This window comes from Apteryx mantelli, chromosome 1, assembly GCF_036417845.1.
Source record: "Apteryx mantelli isolate bAptMan1 chromosome 1, bAptMan1.hap1, whole genome shotgun sequence".
Classification (NCBI taxonomy): Eukaryota; Metazoa; Chordata; class Aves; order Apterygiformes; family Apterygidae; genus Apteryx; species Apteryx mantelli.
Genome location: NC_089978.1, coordinates 155,118,174 through 155,140,328, shown reverse-complemented (window position 1 = coordinate 155,140,328; position 22,155 = coordinate 155,118,174). Strand labels below are relative to the sequence as shown.

General features: G+C 42.9%; 1 protein-coding gene and 1 long non-coding RNA gene across 2 annotated transcripts in view; one reads left to right on the top strand and one right to left on the bottom strand.

The window, feature by feature from the left end:
• Nucleotides 1-22,155, top strand: part of DENND5B (DENN domain containing 5B) — a 127,840-nt gene that overhangs the window by 23,694 nt on the left and 81,991 nt on the right. The window lies entirely within an intron of this gene.
• Nucleotides 359-9,395, bottom strand: LOC136993611 (uncharacterized). The gene is made up of 2 exons (XR_010886004.1): nucleotides 8,648-9,395; nucleotides 359-3,720 (listed from the first exon to the last, which is right to left on the bottom strand). It is a non-coding gene; the product is annotated as an uncharacterized lncRNA (long non-coding RNA).

Below are 22,155 nucleotides of genomic sequence, written 5' to 3'. Positions count from 1 at the left end.
CCCTGGAAATGGCACCAATGTTCCCTGCTGTTGTGGAAACCTGTCCCAAATGGTACAGCAGTCTCTCAGTGTGTGATTACTCATGCTCAACAAACTGCAGTCCTTCACACTGAGTGTAGGATACGAAGAAATAAAATATAAAGCAGACTGAAGTTCAGCATAATCATTGCATTAATCAAAACTGAGCTACTGTTTAGTACAAACAGTTGAAAAGGAGTAACGGACTCATCAGTATGGTTTTCATTAATTTGCAAATGATTCCATCAGTACTTTGCTCTTTGTATTAATTTTATCCAGTTCACTTGTTATGTAGCTGTTATTTCTCACCAGAGTGTTATAGGCAAACACGACCAATTGGTTTGCATAAAATCTACTTTAATGGAATAATTGAGCAAGTTACAAGTAAGCAAAACAGCGCTGGGCGGCCGGGGGAATCTCCTGCTCCACCAACGGCGCGCGCAATCCCCCCCTCACAGTCTCCTTATATGCAATTCCAGCTCCAGGTATATGTGGCACTTCCTGTAACTTCTGCGGTTGCGCCGGCTGTTGCTAGGGGTCTTCTTCAGCCCTCTGCATTGTGAGTGGTGACCCTCAGGTCACGCATATATTTTACAACTTTCGAAGTCGTGCTATATTTCACAGTTGTGTGACATCGCCATCACCATATTAGGCTATCTAAACTAACATTGCCGCTTCGCTAGCTCAACTCCCTTATCTCAGGCAGGGTACATGCCCCCACCACAGGATGTAGGATGTTCCCACAGATGTTCCCAAGGCTGTTTCTTACTTTGATGTAACCAATTAGCACACATCACAGTCCAGGATGTTTCAAGGCTGTTTCTCAATTTGATGTAACAAATTAGCACATATCACAATCCCCCCTTTTTGTTTTGGTCCCTTCTAATTTGTTCATCAAATCGAGCAACAACCTCCTGTGCCAGGGAGAGCATAGGGTTATGCTTACTCTCATCTTCATTTAGTTGTTCATATTGACTTCTTATCAACAGTAGGTGGGCAGCTTCGAGTCTGCTTTTTGCTAAGTTAATTATTTTATTTACTATACACGGTCCAAAGGTCAACACTAGTACTAGTAAAGCCAATGGGCCCGCGATGGTAGACAATAAGGTTGTTAGCCAGGGGGAATGACTGAACCATGATTCATACCACCCTTGCTGGGCTTCTCTTTCCTTTTTACGTTTTTCAAGGCCTTCTCTCAATTTCGCCATAGTATCCCTGACAACTCCTGTATGATCCGCGTAAAAACAACATTCTTCTCCTAGGGCTGCACACAATCCTCCCTGTTGCAAAAATAAGAGGTCCATCCCTCTTCTGTTCTGTAAAACTACTTCTGATAGCGATGTCAACGATTTTTCTAAGGCTGTAATGGATTTTTCTATTCGTTCTAAGTCCTCATCCACTGCTGCTCGTAGGGTGCTAAGGCTCTGCTGCTGCACTACTAAGGAGGAGATTCCAGTTCCCGCTCCTACTGCCCCTAGGCCCAGTAAGGTGGCTATGGTAATTGCGGTGATTGGTTCTCTCTTTACTCGGACCAGGTGAGGGTTGTCCCAATGGTCGTACATCACATTTTCTGGGTGGTACAAGATCCTGGGAACTACCTCTATTTGTATACAATACTCTTGGGACTCACCAAGTACCCTTAGGGAGACACAGGGAGTTAGGCCCGTTTTTGAACATATCCACCTAGCTCCTTGGGTGGGAATAATCCATCCAATTTTGGAGGTGTAGGTTTGCAGTGTCACAGACCCACACAGCTTTCTCTTTGATTTTGGTATTTTACCAATACACATTCCCATTCCCGTAACTTGCTCCATGGTCAACCCCTTCTTCTTATCTTCCCATTGACACTGGGAGCCGGGATTATTGCTCACAGTATATGTCATATTTAGTCCTATTGCTTCATAAAAAGGGGGTCTTATGTCGTAGCATAACCAGCAATGGGTGGTTATACTAGGGGTTGTAGCATTTAATACTTTGTAAGTTGCCTGTATAATCTTCCACAGAGGATTGTCTACCCCCTCTGTGGCTTTACTTTCCGAGATTACAACAGTATCTTTTGGGGTGGGGTGGCTCATAGGACTACTTGTCAAATTCATTATCGCAGCCGTTGGTTTGATTCTTAATTTTGCTCCTTTAACGACTAGATTCGGCCCTATTGCTTGAGGAGCAGGTTGCTCACTTTCTTTCTTTATGAAAATTAATCCACCTCTATCAGTTCCGGATTCCCAGAACCGGACTCCCCAGGTCTTTCCCAAAAACCATCCCGGATCCTCCGGACGGGTGATGTTTATCACTAAATGTTTACAAGTTCCTGGGGGGGTATAGTGGGGATTTCCCCGATACCCCAGCTGGAAATCCTCTTTGGGGGGGGTACACCCAGAAGGCCCCCATTTTACTGATAAAAACTTATCTGACCCTGCTCCTGGAGTCCAATCCGAGGCTATAGTTTCACATCCCCAATAAGCACAATAATAAGAGTTTGGGTAGTTACAATATCCTCGCCCAGGATTAGAACTAGGACAAAAGTAAAACGGTTTCCCGAACTCTCTTCGACTCGAACATGGCTCAATGGGTGCCAATTCACACAAGGTAGGTGTGAATGTAGGGCTCCCGGGTACACTTTGCACTTGGATCACTTTTTGATCTTCCCATCTCATTAATGACCATTTAAAGGGTTGGTGTACATTATGTTCCCCTTGGATTCGTCTTCCTAATAAGCCCAGCACAATCATCTTCCAGAGGAGTAGTGGACCCATGGCTTGGTCAACGGATATTTTACGAACCCTTAATGCCTTGGAGGGGCGGTCCGTGATGCCAAGTGTCTCTGGGACTTTAAAGAGTCTGGGTCTTACAATTTTGGGTATTCCTGCTTAGGAGGTGGCTTATCGGCCTCGATCCCCACAAGTTCTATACGTCTCTGCCTCCCCTGCCTACTCTTTTGCTTCAGAGCAGCAGGGTGTACCGTCTTCTCGGCAGCAGCCGTATTCTTCAGGGGAACCTCCTGTATGAGCCTTTTTGATTTTTAAAGGCTTCCCAGTTCCCAAGAGTGACACTCAACATACGGTGCGGTCCGCCTATAATTGGTGTTTTCAATTTTAGCCTTATGTGATCGGGGTGGTTGGCATGGGTACAACCTTTCTCTGGTTGTACTCCTTTTAACAAAGGCTTCCCACCATTCTACCGATCTTTTCTTAAGATCTTTTAATGTCCAATAAGTCAATTTTGTCGTAACAAAGGCGGCAAATGCCGCTAGGGAGATACCCGTACTAACAATGAGTCCACTACTTCCCTTTACAAACCCTACATGCATAACACACAAAGGGATAACAAATACAATGTGGAGTTATAACAAATACTATGTTAGGTTTTACAAAATGTGGTCTCACTTATCGAGGTTTCCAGGTTTCTTCTTAAAGGTTACTTTTAAATTGTCTGGGTTTCCAAAGGCTTCCCACGATGATTCTGAAATCGGTCCTTTAATTCTGCTAGCATGTGTCCATCCTCGCTCTGCGGTACGAATAGCAGTGTCTGTGGTAAGCAAAACAAGGAAAGGTCCCTCCCAGCGGGGAGTCAAGGATGAGTCTTTCCAGGTTTTAATTAAAACCTTGTCTCCAGGGTTAACTCGGTGAATAGCTACATCTAGTGGAGGTCTCTGTACTATTAGTCCTTTCTTTATCAATTCCTGTCTTCTCTTCATAAGCTCTGTAATATATTTCTGTAATAATCTCTCTTCTACTTTAGGATGTTCTTTTGGTATTTCTAAATCGTATGGCATCCCATATAACATTTCAAAAGGGGAGACTCCTGTGTCAGTTCTGGGCTGAGTTCGTATATTCAACAAGGCTAAGGGTAAACACTTGATCCAATTCATCTGGGTTTCCATCATTAGCTTTGTTAACTGTTTTTTTATTTCCCCATTCATCCTTTCTACCTTTCCTGAACTTTGAGGATGCCAGGGAGTGTGATACTCCCACTTGATTCCTAAAGGATCTAATGTTTCTTTAATGACCTTGGATGTAAAATGTGGCCCCCTGTCTGAGTCTATGACCAATACATTCCCATACCGGGGTATGATATTTTCTAATAATATCTTGGTTACCGATTTCGCAGTTGCTCGGGCTACGGGAAAAGCTTCTACAAAGTAAGTTAAATGATCTACTATAACTAATAGGTATTTATACCTGCCCACTTTTGGGAGTTCTGTAAAGTCAACCTGTATTTTCTCAAATGGTCTCCTGGCTATAGATCGTCCCCCTGGGACCTTTTCTCTGAGGTGCTGCTTGTTAACCTTCTGACAGGTCAAACATTCTCCCACTAGTCTTTTTGCTATGTCATATATTCCAATGCACATATATTTAGTTCCAAACTGGTCTACTAATGCTTGCACTCCCCAATGAGTCTGTCGGTGGAATTCTTTCATGATTCTCCAAGCTACGCCTTTGGATACTATTTCTCTATCATCGGGCAGTACCCATTTACCTTCTTTTTCTAGGGCTCCTATCTGTCGTAATTTATCTATTTCCTGTTTAGTAAAACTCATCCTGGTATCTAGTTTATCTTGGCCCTCTTTTCCTTCAGACAATAGGTGTAAAGCTGCTTTTTTTGCTTCTTCATCTGCTAGATTATTTCCCCTTATGTGGTAAAATGTGCCTTTTTGATGGCCCCTAACATGTACTACTGCGATTCTCCGAGGTCCCCTCAGAGCTTCTAAAGTTTTTCTGATTAATTTTTCGTGCACTAAATTCTTCCCTTGTGAATTAATCAGTCCCCTTTCTTCCCATATTTTCCCAAATGTGTGTACTACTCCATAAGCATATTTAGAGTCGGTGTATATAGTCCCTATTTTGCCCTTTAAAATTTCTAAGGCTCTAAAAACTGCATACAATTCACAAGCCTGGGCCGACCAAGTTTTGTCTAGGGGCCCTGATTCTATTAACTCTAGAGACTTCCCATCTACAATAGCATACCCTGATCTGCGTTTCCCTTCAACTACGCGAGAGGATCCGTCCACAAAGAATTTAGTCCCCTCTGGTAACTCTTCTTCTTCTAAATCTTCTCTTATTTTAGTTTGGTATTCTATTAGACGCATGCAATCATGTCTTAATTGACCACTGGGTTCCCCATACAGGAACTGGGCTGGATTCTGCAAGCTTGTAGTCTCAATTTCCAACTTTGGAGAATGGATTAAAATGCCCTCGTATTTTAATAGTCTGGCATCGGTTATCCATTTTTCGGCTTTTTGTTGTAATACTCCTCGTATATTATGAGGGGTATATATTTTTAATTCTCCTCCAAAGGTTATCTTTTTAGCCTCTTCTACTAATAAGGCTGTAGCTACAATGGCTTGTAGGCAAGTGGGCCATCCCCGGCTGACGGGGTCTAGCAATTTTGAAAAATACCCTATAGGTTTCTTTTTCCCTGCCCATTCCTGTGTTAGGACTCCAAAGGCTGTTCCTTCCTGTGTATTAATAAACATGTAGAATGGTCTCTTAATATCTGGTAAACTCAAAACAGGTGCATTCACCAAGTCAGCCTTCAATTCTTCAAGGCTTTGATTATCGGTTTGAGTCCATTTTATTAGCCCATCTACTATTAGTTTTTTATATAAAAATTTTACTTTATTGCTATAATTTTCAATCCACTGTCTGCAATACCCTAATAACCCCAGCAATTGTCGGACCTGTCTTTTGCTCTTCGGGGGTCTTATTGACAGTATACCATTTACCCTTTCAGGGTCCAATTTTTTTGTGCCCTTGCTAAGCCAATGTCCCAAATACTTCACCTCTTCTTCCGTAAATTGCAACTTTGATTTCGATACTTTCAATCCCTTTAAACTTAGGAAATTTAACAACTTAATACTCTCACATCTAACTTCCTCCTGTGTTTTTCCTGCTAAAAGCAAATCATCCACATATTGTGTTAAAGTAATTTGAGGATTAGTTTCGTAAGTACTTAGAACCTGCTCCAGGGCTTGCCCAAACAAATTAGGGGATTCTGTAAACCCTTGTGGTAAAACAGTCCATCGGAGTTGTTGTTTCCTATGGGTATCTGGGTCTTCCCACTCGAAGGCAAAAAAGTCTCTACATTCTTCTTTAAGGGGGCATGCCCAAAATGCATCTTTCAGGTCTATAACCGTATACCATTTAGCCTCAGGTGACAGCTGACTAAGTATGGTATAGGGGTTAGCTACAATTGGGAACCTGGTAATTGTTCTTTTGTTTATTTCTCTTAAATCTTGTACCAATCTATAAGTACCGTCTGGTTTCTTTACGGGCAGTATAGGGGTATTATAGGGAGACATACAAGGCTCCAGTAACCTTTGATTTATTAGCCTCTGGATTACTGGTTGGAGTCCTTGCCTCCCTTCCTGTGACATTGGATATTGCTTGACTCTAACAGGGATTTCTGGATTCCGTATACTCACTTCAAAGGGAGCAATATCTAGTTTTCCTACTGATTCTGGGGTATACCAAACTTCAGGGTTGATTTTGGCCTCATCTTCAATAGTAAGGGTGCATAATTTTATAACTAATTCTTGATTCTCTACTTCTAAATTGACTCCTAATTCAACCATCATATCTCGGCCCAGTAAATTATATTCAGCTTCGGGAACTAATAAAAAGGATCCAACACTTAATCGAGAGTCTGATTCTATTTCCACATTTTTAATTACTGGGACCTTAAAGGGTTCTCCCTTAGCTCCTATCACTTGTAATTTCTCTGGGGATGGTTTACACCCCCAGGGTACCGTTTGGACAGTAGATCTTTCTGCCCCAGAATCCACAAGGAATTCTACTTCTTGTCGCTGGGGACCTAATTTCAATTTTATCAAGGGCTCAGTTCCTTTATGAGTCCCCAGCAAATAGAGCCCCTGACCCCCCTAATCTTCTTGGAACATTTGCTCATCCTGCATTCGCTTCCTACAATTCCTCTTCAGATGCCCTTTTTTCTGGCAATAAAAACACTCCACCTGCCTCAAGTCCCTCGTCACAACTTCTCTGGGTTGTCCTTCTTGGTGAAGTGGCTTTCTTTTAGGTCTGTTATACGACCTAGGGGGTTGTGCCTGGATTCCTCTCTGCCCTTCTCGGACTGCTGCCATCAGAATCTTTGCCTGCCGCCGATGGGTTTCCTCTTCCCTCCGCACATGCACTTTCTGAGCTTCCCTCAGCAATTCGTCCAGCCCCCTATCTTGCCAATCATCTAACTTCTCTAGCTTTCTTCTAATATCTGGAAAGGCCTTTGCTACAAACTGTGTTTTCAATAGAGCCTGTCCCACAGGGGTACTGGGGTCTACCCCGGAATAAAGTTGCAAATTTTTCCTAAGTCTCTCGAGCCACTCTGTTGGTGTCTCATCCTTCTTTTGTTGTTCCATGAAGGCCTTATTAATATTTTGCCCCCTGGGAACAGATTCCCTGATTCCCTGAACTATTATGGCTCTCAGATCGGACATATGTGTCCGATGCTCAGCATTCTGATTGTCCCAGTCCGGCCGTTGGGTGGGCCATTTAATATCTGCAGCAGGACCTTGTTGGTGTTGTTGATCCCAAATCCGCATCCCAGCCCTACGGATCATTTCCCTTTCTTCCGCTGTAAATAATATGCTTAAGATGGATTGTAATTCCTCCCATGTATAAAGGCTTGGACCTAAAAACTGATCTAATTTCTCAGCCACCCCTAAAGGGTCTTCTAATAAATTCCCCATTTCTTTCTTAAAATCCCGTACGTCCCCTGAACTCAGGGGCATAGACACAAATCCCATCCCCGGCTGCGGTCCTCCCATGGGGAGTTCTCGCAAGGGGTACAGCTGATCAGGTCGCCCACCTCCCCTCGTTTGACTCCTCGTGACCCTTCGGGTTTCTTCTGGGGAACTAGGAGGGTTTAGATCCCAGTCTGGGGTCGTCGGAGAGGGGCTATGAGGAGGGGCTGGTGTTGGGTTTTGAGCCGGAGCTGAGGGAATATAGGGGGGAGGAGAAACGGGAAGTTCCTCCAGTGTTTTGCTTTTCTTCCTCGAACCCTTCTCTTTCAAGGTAAATATCATGGTCCGAGTATCTGGTCTTATCCATAAACTAGCATACTCACTTTCTTCTAAACTAAAGGGCTCCTTTGAATTCACATATATATTTAGAGCCTGACATTTCCAATTTTCAAAAGACCCGTATACTGGCCAATAAAGGTGGTCTCCTCTAATCTGCTTCCCACCCCATACTTGCATACAGTAATGTACCATTTTTTCTCGACTTTTGCCTTTTCTGGAGGGCCAATCGTTCCAATACTTAATCATTAATCCTAAAGGGCTATCGAGCGGTATATCTGGTAACTGTACCGTAGAGCCCTCTATGGGATCAGAAGACTTGCTCTTTTTCTGTCCCATCTTCCGGAGCACCCACCCCAGTCACTCTCTTTCTTTCCGCAGGGGACCGCACTCACACCACCCGAGTCTTTAACTGCTAGGACGGTTGTCCCTTCGCAGCGGGCGGCCCAGTCGGCCGACGGGTGCCCCGTTTCGGTCCCCTGTTACACAATCACCCTCCTGGAGGGTCCGCACTCACTCCGTCCCCTGGGGACGTCTCACTCAAACGTACTCCGGGTATCCCACCCCAACCGAACGGAACCGCATACATATACTCACTCAGTCCTGAGTCTTCGTTCGGGTCTTCGTGCACAAAGTTTACGGGGTACTGCAGTTCTTTTGCTTACTTGTCCGATTTAGGGTTCGGAAATACAGGTTGTGGTAGGGGAACTACCCACTCAGGGGCCATCCGAAGACGGGATGGGGCGCCTCCCCTGAGTCAGAGTCCCGAAACCAGGGAAGCCTGTATCCGAGTCACGGCACCAAATTGTTATAGGCAAACACGACCAATTGGTTTGCATAAAATCTACTTTAATGGAATAATTGAGCAAGTTACAAGTAAGCAAAACAGCGCTGGGCGGCCGGGGGAATCTCCTGCTCCACCAACGGCGCGCGCAATCCCCCCCTCACAGTCTCCTTATATGCAATTCCAGCTCCAGGTATATGTGGCACTTCCTGTAACTTCTGCGGTTGCGCCGGCTGTTGCTAGGGGTCTTCTTCAGCCCTCTGCATTGTGAGTGGTGACCCTCAGGTCACGCATATATTTTACAACTTTCGAAGTCGTGCTATATTTCACAGTTGTGTGACATCGCCATCACCATATTAGGCTATCTAAACTAACATTGCCGCTTCGCTAGCTCAACTCCCTTATCTCAGGCAGGGTACATGCCCCCACCACAGGATGTAGGATGTTCCCACAGATGTTCCCAAGGCTGTTTCTTACTTTGATGTAACCAATTAGCACACATCACAGTCCAGGATGTTTCAAGGCTGTTTCTCAATTTGATGTAACAAATTAGCACATATCACAAGAGGGTCTCAGCCCCTCATTGGAGGCAACTTTCTATGGTAAGACTAGCTTATCAGCATGTTTGCTTACCGTAGGTTTGCCAGTGAAGTCTACAGATGGTTGTTTACAGGCCTTAGGTTTAGGCTTGCCTATAGAAAATAACTGTGAGAGCCACCAGAATCCCTCTAGGAGGAGAAAAGTGAAAAGAAAACCTTTTTTCATACGTGTTTTTACGTTGGCTGAGGATTTAACAGGACTGAACCTCTGAGGCACCTGGGAACTCCTGAGAAAGGATATATGGGCATCCCTTCCCAAAACCTGCGCGTGGGCTGCCATATTGCAACTGCACACGCTTTCCTGCTCTTCCCTTCTCCTCCTTCCTTTTTGGACAGTATCTTTGAGTTGTCCAGGGGGAGTGATGATATTAAAACCTTGTTGTCTGATGCAAATTGATGGACAGCACCTGTGGGGTCAAGTAAGGAGACTTCTATCTTGCTAAATTCTTCTGACAAGGGGAATGTTAAGTACTTTGTCTATTCTAAGAAAACTTAAGGTTGTACTGTTTAATGTTGCTGACCACCCTAAAGAAAAGATTTCCCTTTGAAAGTTGTAAGAGCACATGGTGTAGGTAGAACTGGATGTTGGGTTGCTTCTGAGTAGCTTCTCCTGGACTAGTCATTATTCATGATGAGATAAAATATCCTTATGATATAAAACATGTTAAGGTGATGTCTCCTCTTAATGTGATCGTGTGGTTTGTGATCCAAGGTCCTATCACAGCTTTTGTTTTTAAGGACAAACCTTTCAGTTCTACTGCAAGGCTGCTAGCAGCTACAATGGACTGTCTAGAGAAGTGCGTTCTCCTAGGACAAAGTACAGTCACTGGTTTGCTGTGTTTTGGAGAATTTCTGTACCTGGATTAATTAAAAAAAAAAGGGGGGGTGGTTTACAGACTGTATAAACAATTTGATACAGCATGAAATATTCCTGTTCTGGACTCAAAGAAAACCAAGCAATGCACCCTGCCCAAGCCTTAGGTATTTTTGCGGTTAGCTAGTTAATGTAGCACACTGAAATATTAAAGTTGAACCTAAAATCTCGATTTAAAATATGCATTTTAAAATTTAATTAAAACAAGCATGGTGTAGATACCTTATTAAAATATCAGAGTTTCATGTTCAATATGTGAGTTCAAGCAGGAGTAATTATCCTGAAATACAGATGCAAACATGATTGTCTCTCCCCGCCCCCCAACAATAATAGAGAAGAAGCCATCAGAAAGTGAAGTATGACATTAACAGTGCCAGTTACAGAAACTGCATGGATTTAAGTCACTAAGCTCATATCCAGAAAATGACTTGCCCTGGGAAGTAAAAAGCAATTGTTCACTGCCTTCTGCTTAATGGGTCCGTAAATCTCTGTGACCCAATGAAAACTACAGAGCCCAAGAGAATATCTGATTCTGTAACCCAGTTAGCAGGCTCAGCTTAAGAGGGAGGAAGTCCCTGTCCCTGCTCCCAGGGTCTGTCTCTGTATTTTATCCAGCTGAGGACTGGTCAGATATTTCATGTTACAAAATGGAGCTGGAACCCAGAAGTCCTCCCTGTCAGATGAGGGGTCTCACCAGGGAACTACGGGGTCACTCTCCCCTTATGGGTGTTGTCTGTGGCCATTTAACGTGCTTTGTAAAATTGGTAGTGCCTATATCTGATCTTACAAACTGATCCCTTTTATATGTATATATTTAAAAAACAAACAAAAAAAAGGGAGAGCGCAAGGTCTCTAGCTGGTCGTAGAGATGAATATTCCAAAGCAGTGCAGAGCCTCAGGCTTTTCAGGTGCAGGCTTTTCTCACTTCAGTAGTTGCCTTGGTGTAAATTATAAATTCAGTAGTGTCAAATAGCAGTATTATTGGACTGCCTTAAGTAGCTTGCGACTGCGAGGGAGGGCAGAAATGAACAGTATTCTGCTAAGAGGAAGTTGCTGGCCAAACATCTGGAAAACCCCACAATTATCCCTTTGTAAGCCACCTTTGGTAAGGTAGCTATGGGAACCCTCTTTCAGAAAGAGGTAATTAAATATTTTTCATCATCATACTTTTCAAGTTAGTTTTCATGGCTTTCATTCTCCCCTTCCTTTCTTCTGTGTGCAAGCACTTTTTTCTTGGAAGTTTGGGAACTTAAATGCTAGAGTGTGCTTTTTTTTTTTTTTTAAATCAAAAGAATCAGTGCATATTAAAGCCTGTCTTCATTCAAAGAAAGATTTCTACCATTCTGATATTTAAAACTTCTTTTGCCTGTGAAATTAGCAACAGTTTTGCTAAGCTGTTTCAAGCAAGTACTTCTTGCTTCCTTTCCCCCATATCCTCCCCATCCTCCAGGTGGATTTTTAACAGAAGAAAGACCGAAACCCTCTATGAAGCATCACTAGCCTAGCATGCAATCTGGTGGAGCTTGTGGAGACTTTAATATTGTAATTAACTCACAGATGTTTAACATGAAAATTTAATATGCGAACCCGAATGCATCGTCATTTACCATCTGTAAATAAAACAAGTACAGGGCTTTGCAATAATAATGAAACTCATCAGTCAAAATGAATGTGAAAATCTGAAACAGAAAAGTCAGAGATCCTTTCATAGAACTGTTAGCAAAGTAAATCAGCTCATTAGTTATGCAGTTGCTTAGAGCAACAGGAATATAGGAAATAGAAAATGTCAGTTCCTCTCTTGAAATAATGCCCAAATTGCCTAAAAGCACAGATAAGTGGTGTCTATTTCTAGGCAGTATAAACCTTGTCGGTGGGCCATGTGTAGTCTCCTGCTGCCAACAGCGCAGCAGTCAGTGGTGCTGGTTCAGGGTTAGATGTGCAGAGCTGGAAGTGGTGAGGGCCTGCGTTTGCTTCAATTTCTCTAATGACGCAAAGATGGTAATGCTGAAGCTCTCGTGGCAGCTCTGAGGCTGTTGAAGGTGACTGACATAAAAGGACTTTGTCTTTTCCAAGTTACTTGTCTCATCAGGGATACCTTTGCTGGGAGCTGTGGGGTCCTGAGCTCTCCTGAAAATCTACAAGCAAAAAACAGTGATCTGTGGTGAGAAAGCCTCAGGGTTAGTTAAAGTGCATGCGAATACGACAAACTAGACAGTGTGTTTGAGCAATAGAAACTGATATTGAATAAGCGGACCAGTGAAATTGTAATGATTAAAGTTGTAAGAAAAAATAGGGGATGTGTTTGATCTTTGCTAAATACTTGACAGGTGATCCTAGGGCAGGTTTGGGAGTACAGTATTCATCTGGTCTTTCTTCTTCCCCAGCCGTAGCCTGCAGAGCTGTGACGTGGATGAGAAATGGAGGAGATCATAGCTGCTTTAAGGACAGTAAATGCTGTTCCCTAAAACAAATGTATTTAGATGGTTACTGAAGCTTCATGCTATATCCTGCTTGATCTCTGATACTACCTCACAGAGATCCTGTAATTCTTGTAACCACTTCAAATTTTTCAATGTTTCTTCTGTATTAAGATAGTAAATTGTACAGATGACTACCAAAAGATTATGTAGGTATTCTTTAGTTTACATATATTTTTATAAAATCAGAAATAATTGCTTAAAAGTTATGTTTGTTTATTCGTAAAAATGGGGAAACTGTGCTTTTCTGTTACACGTAGGCCTCTCCCTTGTGGCTGAGGTTACATGAATGTTTCCACCTTTCTTGTGTGGTTGGTTATTGCAGTACAATGTTTTAAAAAGCTACCACTGGATAATTGAACTTGTCTTTAAATACACTTTGAGATGAGTCTTATTGCTAATGTGTCAAAGGCAACAGAAGCTTTAGTTATTTAATTTTGTTGAGAAGTGCGTAATTCCATAGATACAGTGTGTCTAGGTACACAGTTCTGATCCATATATATATATATATATATATATGTATATATATATTTAAAAAAGAGATTTTAAAACTTCTTTCTCCTAAGTGCTCCCTCTGACATGCATAGTCTACTTGAGCTATGTGTTTGGTTGGCTATCCCAAACCAACATGCTTTCTCTTCAGTTATTCCTGTGGCTAGATTTCTTTTAAGATAGAAGGATGATGTGTGCTTTTTCATAGTTCTTTAAAGCAGGATAATGATCCAGAACTGAATAATATCCTATGTTGAAGGATTAAGTAAAATATGGGTTATTCAATTTATTGGTTGCATGACCAATTGTAGTGAAGTTGCTGTATTACTGAGGACTTTCACTAGTCATTCAGTCTTTTTGCTGTTCTGTTAAACAAAATGACAACTAAGGAAACATATGGTTTCAGTTTTTAGTGACACAGCATGTTAAGCAGTTTGGGATTTGTGTTCTTAACCTGTTTATTGAGCCTGATTTTGGTAACCTCTGTCAGTAGGGTTTGTTTGCTCTAGGGCTGCATGTGTCAGGCTTCCCCTTGCCAATTTACTTGCGGGGCACTGTGGCTGTTTACTCCACAGATGTCTGTCTCCTACAATACAGTCATACAGTTCCCATTCAAATTGAGCTTTTTTTTTCTTTTCTTTTTTTGAGCTGTTTGAATGTTTTTAATATTCTAGCCCACTGCAGTCTCATAACTTAACCTACCAGCTGAAGTGAAGGCTTTTAAATGAGACCCTTCACTGCTGTTTCTATGGTTACACTGGAATAGAAACCTGCTAAATACAAGGCAGAAGGGCACAGAAAATGTTCTAGTGGCAGTTGCTATCGTTATTGCAACTTCAATTTCCAATTTATTCTTTCATTTTCTTTGCAATATTTTCTCTTTAAGCGGAAGCATATATTCTGAGGGTTAGTGGCTGCTGTGATTAGAAAACAGTGGTTGCTAAAAGATGGAGAGGAACCCCCCAGAAACAGCTTTTTGTTTTGCTTGCAAGTGGATTTTTTTTTTTCCTTTTATCAGAGTCAACTTAAATTGCAGAACACTTTTTATGTGCGATTCTAATAGATAGTTATAGGTGACTTGCATGCAAACTACAAACCTCCTTCAATGTATGTGTTCCTGTCAGACAGCAGAGGTAATAAGTGGTATGTTAACTGCTGTTGTGAGGAAATAATACATATTTAAAGCAAACACCCAGCAGTTCTCTGAGCGCTGGAACTAATGGGGCCTGGGTCTCCTGCGGTTTTGCCTTGTGCATGATTGATTTTTGCTGTGTACGAATGAGCATGAGCCTTTTCTTGCAGCCGGGCTGTTTTGCAGCGTTGCCTCGTGCTGCGTCTCTCTCCACCCTCCCGGCAGCCGGGGGAGACTGGAGCGGCCCCTCTCCTGCTCTCCAGGTGTCCATCCCAAGCAGACTCTCCCCTTTCCTCTGCATGATTTCGGCTGGGCAGCAGGTTCAGGAGCTGCCCGTTATCTCACTAACGCTGGTGAAAGTGACCAGTTTCCACTGGAAAGCAAGGCGAGCAGTAGCTGAGTGCAGGCATGCTCCTTCCTTGGACCTTGACCTCTTGGCGCTCGTGATCACTGTTTAAAAGCATTGCCCTTGCTAAAAACATGCTCAAGCCTTGTAGTATAACAGCGGTCTGAAATCTGCTTTCGTAGTGCAAAAAGCTCTGGGGTAATAAGGCATCTGTATGCATAACACTTGAGGACACACAAAACAGAAGAATGGTTATTTTAGCAATTTTCTGGATGTTTGAGTGTGGGGTGGGTTTTTTTGTTTGTTTTTTTGTTTTGTTTTTAGATTATTGAAAGGGGCAGTTATGAGGTTGTCACAAAAGAGGAGCAAAGATCAGATCATTAATCGCATAATGCGAGCTTTCCTTCTGTTCATTAGTAGTACAGTTGGTGACTCAAGTCACATGCATTTTGTAAGAGTTGTCAAACAAAAGGAAAAACAGAATACAGAAATATGGAGCTGTGACAGAGATGGTTTGGGAGGGACAGAAGGGAAGGTGGCAGCCCTACAAATTGACCTGAGGTCAGTAGGGTTAGAAATGGCAATAAACCATTGGGGATGGAGAAGGGGCGGCAGCAAAGCAACAAACTGTGGCAGCGTATGTGCATTTCCAATCATGCTTTGGGGTGAGTTAGCTGCTCTCAGTGGCGGACTCTGCCCTTGGGTCAGCAGCTGAGCTCTGGCTCATGACAGTACCTGATGCCTGTGCTTGGAGGCTCCTTGGGGTCCTGGTGCTCTCACCTGCTGTCCACCTGCTGTCGGGAGCCTTCCTGATGAGCACTGGTCGTGCAAGAGTGGCCTGTCGCGCACAGCCTGCCCCCTCCTCTTCACTATTGAGCTTCCCCCAGGATATCCAGGGGATGGTGGGTTTGGCACAGAGGCAATGCCCTAGTGCCCTCGTGTCTAGGTTATCCATCCTGGAGAAGGGGGAGTGTCTCAGGTCTGTTGCGTGGCTCAAGATCTTCTCTGTTGTAAATCAGCTTATGGTAAATATACATTTTAAAAAAATCGCAGACCTGAAATGTGGACAACAAAGTTGCAAAGTCGAGGAAAAATAAGTGAACAGGAACGAAAAGAGACTAGGTGTATTATTATTATTATTATTATTTTTTATTATTATTTATTTATTTATTTATTTTTTACCCTCCTGGATTTTCTGGATTGCCTTCTTCCAGCCAGCCAACTGCCTGCCTGCCTGCCTCTGCTCTGGAGACCCTGATGCCCTTCTAACACCCCCAATGACTTTGCCAGTACCAAGTCAGGTATTTGCTGATCTGGCACTTGGCTAAGCCTTGTGTGCCAATGAGGCAATGTTAGAATCACTAGTATTTTCCATAGGAACCTTACAAATGCGTATGGGGTATAGCCAGCTAATCACACCCTACACGGCAGCATAACTGCGATCAGTGTATGCAGCATGTTACGAAGTTTCGTTTGAGACCTGCAGTGATGGTAGCCAGTCACTTGGGGTGATGACGGATTTGAAGGTGACTTGTGCAACCTAGTCGCAGGGAATACCTTAGTGAAGTGATTAACAGAAACTCATTTCGCTGCCTGTTCTCCACGGGATGGTGGAACAACAAACGTGCCGCTTGTCCTGCGTCAGAGCTGAGATTTCTGCTAAGCGTCTTCCGTAATAATGTTTTAGCAGAGATGAATTTCCAGCAGTGGTGCAGCAAATAACTCTGTCACAGTAAATTTACTGAACTATTTAGTGATGGCTACTGACTACTAAAAGAGTTGGTCTTTCTTCCCATTCTGCTGCTGTTAGGAAAGCGAAATTACTGTTCCAGAAACTAGGGGTTTTTTTGATGTTCATCTTAATGTGCTTAAAATCTCCTTCAGTCTTTGATATGCTTATCTTTTTATAAACAAAATAAGTTTTGGAAGTGAAGCTGGAGACTTCAGAGATACTGTCAATGGCATAAATTCTGAATTTAAAATTAGTTATATTTCTGTTTTGTTAGTACGTAGACATATTCAGGTTCACTTTGTATTCCCCCCACTGTTGTGTCCATAGCTGCCTTTTAACAATGTTTTCTCTTTCTTACCATCATCAGTAGGACTGACTTTCTTTTCCCTTTTTGTAAAAGCTGTCTATTGAATGAAATAGCTGTTGAGAGAGAAATCTGTTTTCATTGGGACCTGAGGCCAATTTATTCATAGCCACATCATTCTGCACTGAGTTGCCCAAATCTTCGACAATGACTTTAAATGCAAGGTTCCTTTGTTCTACATCTAGCTGTTGTGAACAGGAGTGAGAAGTATCAATTTCTTCCATTTTCTTACTGGGAAAGACTTAAGCCTAAGATTAACCAGCAACGAGTTCACCTAAATTTCTTATTTTGGAAGCATTTCCATGCGAGTTCCTTGCTGGGATGATGAACTAGCAGCTAGTAGCCTCGGGAACCTTGTTGTAATATTGAGGCCTCTGTCTTGCAAAGTGTGACTTGCCTTCTTGTTTTGTAGGTAGCCAGATATTTGGAATATACTGTTTATTGTCAAAGCTGCCAAAATCCTTTTGATAAGGACTTTATTTGTTAAAATGGAAAAAGATTACCTTTTTAGTCAAGGTGCTCTGGTTGTCCAAAGACTCGACACCATACCAGTGTGAAAAGGAGGGACAGCTTTTTCAAAAGGAGTAGGATTTAAGAAAATAAATTGATTAATAAAACTTCATGTTTGACTCATTTATGTTTGAGGTATGTAAAGCAGTTGTTCTCTAGCCACTAATAAGAAAGCTTAACTGATGCATTTCCATTCCACTCTTTCAAAGACAGTTTCCTTTCCCCACCTCACTCCTCCTTCCTGTGATCTCAGATGAGATTAACAAAGAGACGAATTTTTTCTTTCCTTGCTCTTTCCGCTGTTTAAGAACCTCTGGGACCCAAATCAGGACTGTTAACGGGGGGGGGGGGAGGGGGGAAGCTTTATTAATGGACTTTGTAATTAAGGTGGCATATCCCTCTGGAGTGTGGTAAGTGACAGATGAAGTAAGCCTATAAACTGAAGGAATATCTTTCTTTAGCTTCCTTTAGTCTCTGGGCTCTCCTTGCTGGCTAGACACATCACGTGTCAAGGTACCTCTGGAGCCTGTTGCACAGCTTTCTGGATTGCAGCCCCTGCTCTTGGGAGTTATCGAAGGGCTGTTTAGGAGGTCCCGTGTGTGGGAATCGAGCAGGGAGCACAGTCCAGGAGTGTCTATGTGCTGACTGCAAATTTTGTGATTCTTCTTGCATATCTCCTCCCACGGGCTAATAGTGCATTTCCTTTCTGCAGAATAAGCCATCTTCAGCTGATACCACCTTTTCTGAGAGGTGGGAGAAGGAAATTTAAACCCAATCTCTACCCCACTCCAATGAGCACAAAAATGTAGTTGAACACAGACCTTTCATGCCTGAAAGTAAGTGTTTTACCTTTAAGCTATGTTAAAGCTGACCCTAGGGATTTTCTTGGAAAGTAGCTATAACTGCATTTTGTGAGGATGCTGTGCTCATAAAACACATGAAGCTTGCTTGCTGGATCAAGCCATGCAGGGACTTAAAAACTAGGCAAAGTGATGCCTGAACTCAAGCTGAGCTTGGGCAGGATCCATGTTGCTGGCTGCTCAGGCTGGAACTGGGATGGGAAGGAGCATCCTGCAGAAATGGAGGTGCTTGAGGAGTTTTCAGACCAAAGGAGAAGTTACCTAATGAGTCCATAAACCCCCAATCAGTGACCAGCAAACTCTGCAAGTGCCAGAAGACAGACTTCATATATATATATACACACAAGAAAAATCTTATGGTGCCTGAATCCACTTCTTGATATGGGTTTAAAGTTTTTCAAAGGCTGGAGAACTCAGCAATATGACTCTTTCATTAAATTCATTTTGTAAGAGCCTGAGTAATACTGGCTTTGCTAAAGATAACTTTGTGAAAGCAATTCACATACAAGTGTTGACTCTGCGTGTGATGCCTCAGGGAATATGATGGATGCTGTAATTCATGTCAAGATGTCTTTGCATCATTCTGAAAACTGAGATGATGCTTCAAACCCAATCAATGGATGACTCTTAAGCTGTAAACCTTCCAAACAATATCCTCTGCATTTTAAAAACAAACATTATAGCTGATACAAGTACGTAGGTGTTACTGACAGCATGCTGACAAAGGCATCTTATTCTAGAAACTTTGGTAGCTTTATAGATGCTCTTTGGAGCAACTCTGAAGTTGGTGAGTATCTTTTGCACGTGGAGAGCAAGACCATACTAGCCCAAGATGCTCCCAAGGGAGTGGGGAGAAGGAAGAGTGTGTTTAAGCAATGACAGAAGTTTTCCTTCAGACTACTGTTGTACATGAACAAACAAGATAAGGCATCCCCTTAACTTTTTGCTATTTGGGCAACTTTTGAAGCTAAGCATAGTGTAATTTTAGCCAAAACAGAGGAAAGGTGAATGAGGAAGATAAGCACCTTGTTGAAAAATAGCTTGGTTTCTTCTCTTCTTTTCAGATTGAATCTTTCTCAACTTTCTTGTTCTTCCTTTCCCTATTTCCCCATCTCTAAACCAAAAGCAGCAGTCATCTAAATGAGCCTTTACTTACACTGCTTCTCTCAATCTTGGCGCATCCTAATTTTAGTGTTCCATGGACTTAACAGCATACTGTCAGTCTTACTGTTTTTACCCCTAAAGACCGCCTGTCCCCAAATATACACCCGAGTGACTTTAAAAAGCATGTTGGATTTTCCTCTGGCAACAAGCTGGAGATGCCTATGTGCTTGATAAGATACTTATATATTATGGTACTGAGCAGCAGTATAAAGCTTAATTTAGTTGGATAAATATAGATTGATTACAGTCTTTTGGCATCGTTCAGAATAGGAGGAAAAAGAAGTAGTGGGAACAGAGCCTGCCACTGATTTGAGAGAACTAGGGCTGAAGGCTTCTCTGTTCCTAGAGCTGGAGGGAAAGGGAGAGAAGGTGAAAAATATGCTCAAAGTCAACTATACACTGCCACTCTGGCTCTGAAAATTGAGGGCATTTCCCCTCCTCCTCCTCCCCCCCCCCCCCTTTTTAAAACAGCTGCCTGGGGTGGGTGCACTTTGCAGAAGGCTTGTGCTTGCCCTGTGCCTTACTTGAGTCTAAGCAAGGTGGCCTGATGAAGCCACGTCTCTCACCTTCGGACTAGGTTGGCGTAGCTGCCTTTTAGGATTTGCTCTGCCCTTCTGTCTCATGCTGGGCTAATTTAGCCTCATCTTGGTAAACAAGAAACGGTTTTCATTCAACAGATTTGAGCTGGAGTGACTGCAGCTGTCGTCTGGCCTGTGCGCAAACCAATTTTGTTCATTCCCTTGCCTGGCAGGAAGCCTGCACCAGAATTGTGTCGGGACTAATCAGCATTACACCAATGTCAGGACGGCTGCGGAAAGCTGCCCTGTAGCAAGGCAAGAGCAACAAGGCTGTTCAGGAGGGATTAGCATAAGCACTGCCTGCGATGCAGCTGTGCGAGAAAAGGCACAGAAGCTGTATGGAGTATTTTTCTCAGGCCTTGTTGCTGTGAAAGTCCCTAGCCAACTGCAAAGAGGGGCTCCACAGTGAGCGTCACACTGAGAAACTGGAATGATTTGCTGCACATGACCATAAGTACAAAAGCAAGAGAAGGTGCAAAATCCCTGAAGCTGTGTCCTTGTATGCCTGTATCCAGGAAATACAGGTGGTGTTTCTAAACATGCTGTGCTTTATTCTCCTGGAGAAGCAAGGCAGGGGGGAATAAGTTCGGTGTGTGGTCTTTGGTCAAAAGATGATGCTAGTGATGCTGCTGCTGCTCTTGTATGCTGTACAATAATAGATTTGTTAGTAAGACTGGGAGTTCGGAATATTTCTGGTGGAAGACCTGAGACTTTGCAAAGGGTGATTTGCAGTTCTAATTGCTTAAAGTCTTTGTTTTCTTGCGTGGTATTTACACTGCAGGTTCATGAATGCACTCTGGTTTGTACTAAAAGCATTAAATAAGATAGATCCTAACTTCTGGTTTTTATTCTGGAGATGCTGAAATGTCGAGGTCTTATTCTGCTCCCCCTCCCTATAGCTATTGAATAGTCTTTGCAATTCTTCCTTTTGAAAGTGATTTCTGTTTCTCTCAGTCCTGAGTGACATGATTTTACTTTGAAGTCACGCCTGCTTTTAAGAGGAGGTTGGACCAGATGGTTTCCAGAGGTCCTTTCAAACCTAATTACGCTGATACCCTGAACCTTGATCACCCTGCATAGTTTACTTTGAGCATATCTGTTCACAGATGCACATTTTTGTTAATGTTATATCTAAAACTCTCTAACTTCACCTCAAAATCTGTTAGGGCTCTGTCTGTTTGTGTAGTAGATCAGTGTCAGTCATCCCTTCTGACTGTAACTAATAACTACATATAACTGATACGTTCTTATATTGCCCAAAGTGGGCACAGCTATACTGTAGATGCCTTCTAGCCCTCCTAAACTTCTAGGTAACTCTGTGCCTGTATAGCATTACACTTATGTTAAAACAGTTTTCGAGTACCAAGCTAGGCGTGTGTGAACTTTTGAACCTTGTCCGTGCCAAATGTTAAGCTTGTTGTCATGAGTTGGGAAGCTCATTTAGGCAGAGCAAGCAGACCTTCTGGTCTAAGATGCCCCAATTAATTATGAGCCACACAAGAAATACTCCTTCTTAGGGAAAAATCATCATCAACAAACCTGTCTCAGATAAGTGTTTGGAGACCGAGGAGCAGAGCAGCTTTCTGAGCACTATTGTCATGAGGAAAATCCTGCAGGTCTTGGTGAAGAAGCTCCTGAAGCACCTGGTCCTATCCTTAGTCGTGTGTGAGCTAGCACGGATGGGGATTTTGGGAAGATCCGTGCCTTGTGTTTCTTTTGGACATGAGTGAGCGTGCAAGATGTAGTGCTGCATTACCAAAGCTTGTTTAAAGCCTGAACTCTCTGCTGAGGTCTCTGGGGTGACATCTGACAGCACCGTGCGTTTGGCTGCATGCAGGGCCACTAATGAGACACAACAGTAGCTGCTGCCAACTGAGTTTTCTGAAACACAGCTTTCCTAAAGGGAGGTGAAGTGGGATGGAAGGTACTTTTAAGCAAGAGTAAAAGGTAAAACCCCCACATTTTGAGAAGTTTGGTGTCTACTAGACACTCAGAAATGACCAGCCTTTCAAAGGAGCCTGTGGTGTGGTCCCTGGAGTGGTTACTGAAATGTTTGGTCCCAGCTATGAACGCGTGGAAAATACATACAAACCTCTCAAACTCTGATATCTCTGATTCCTTTGCCAGGTGGCTGGTCATGGTTGAGAGGAGACCAGGCTCGTGTGGGAGCTCTGCCTATGCCGCAAGGGATAG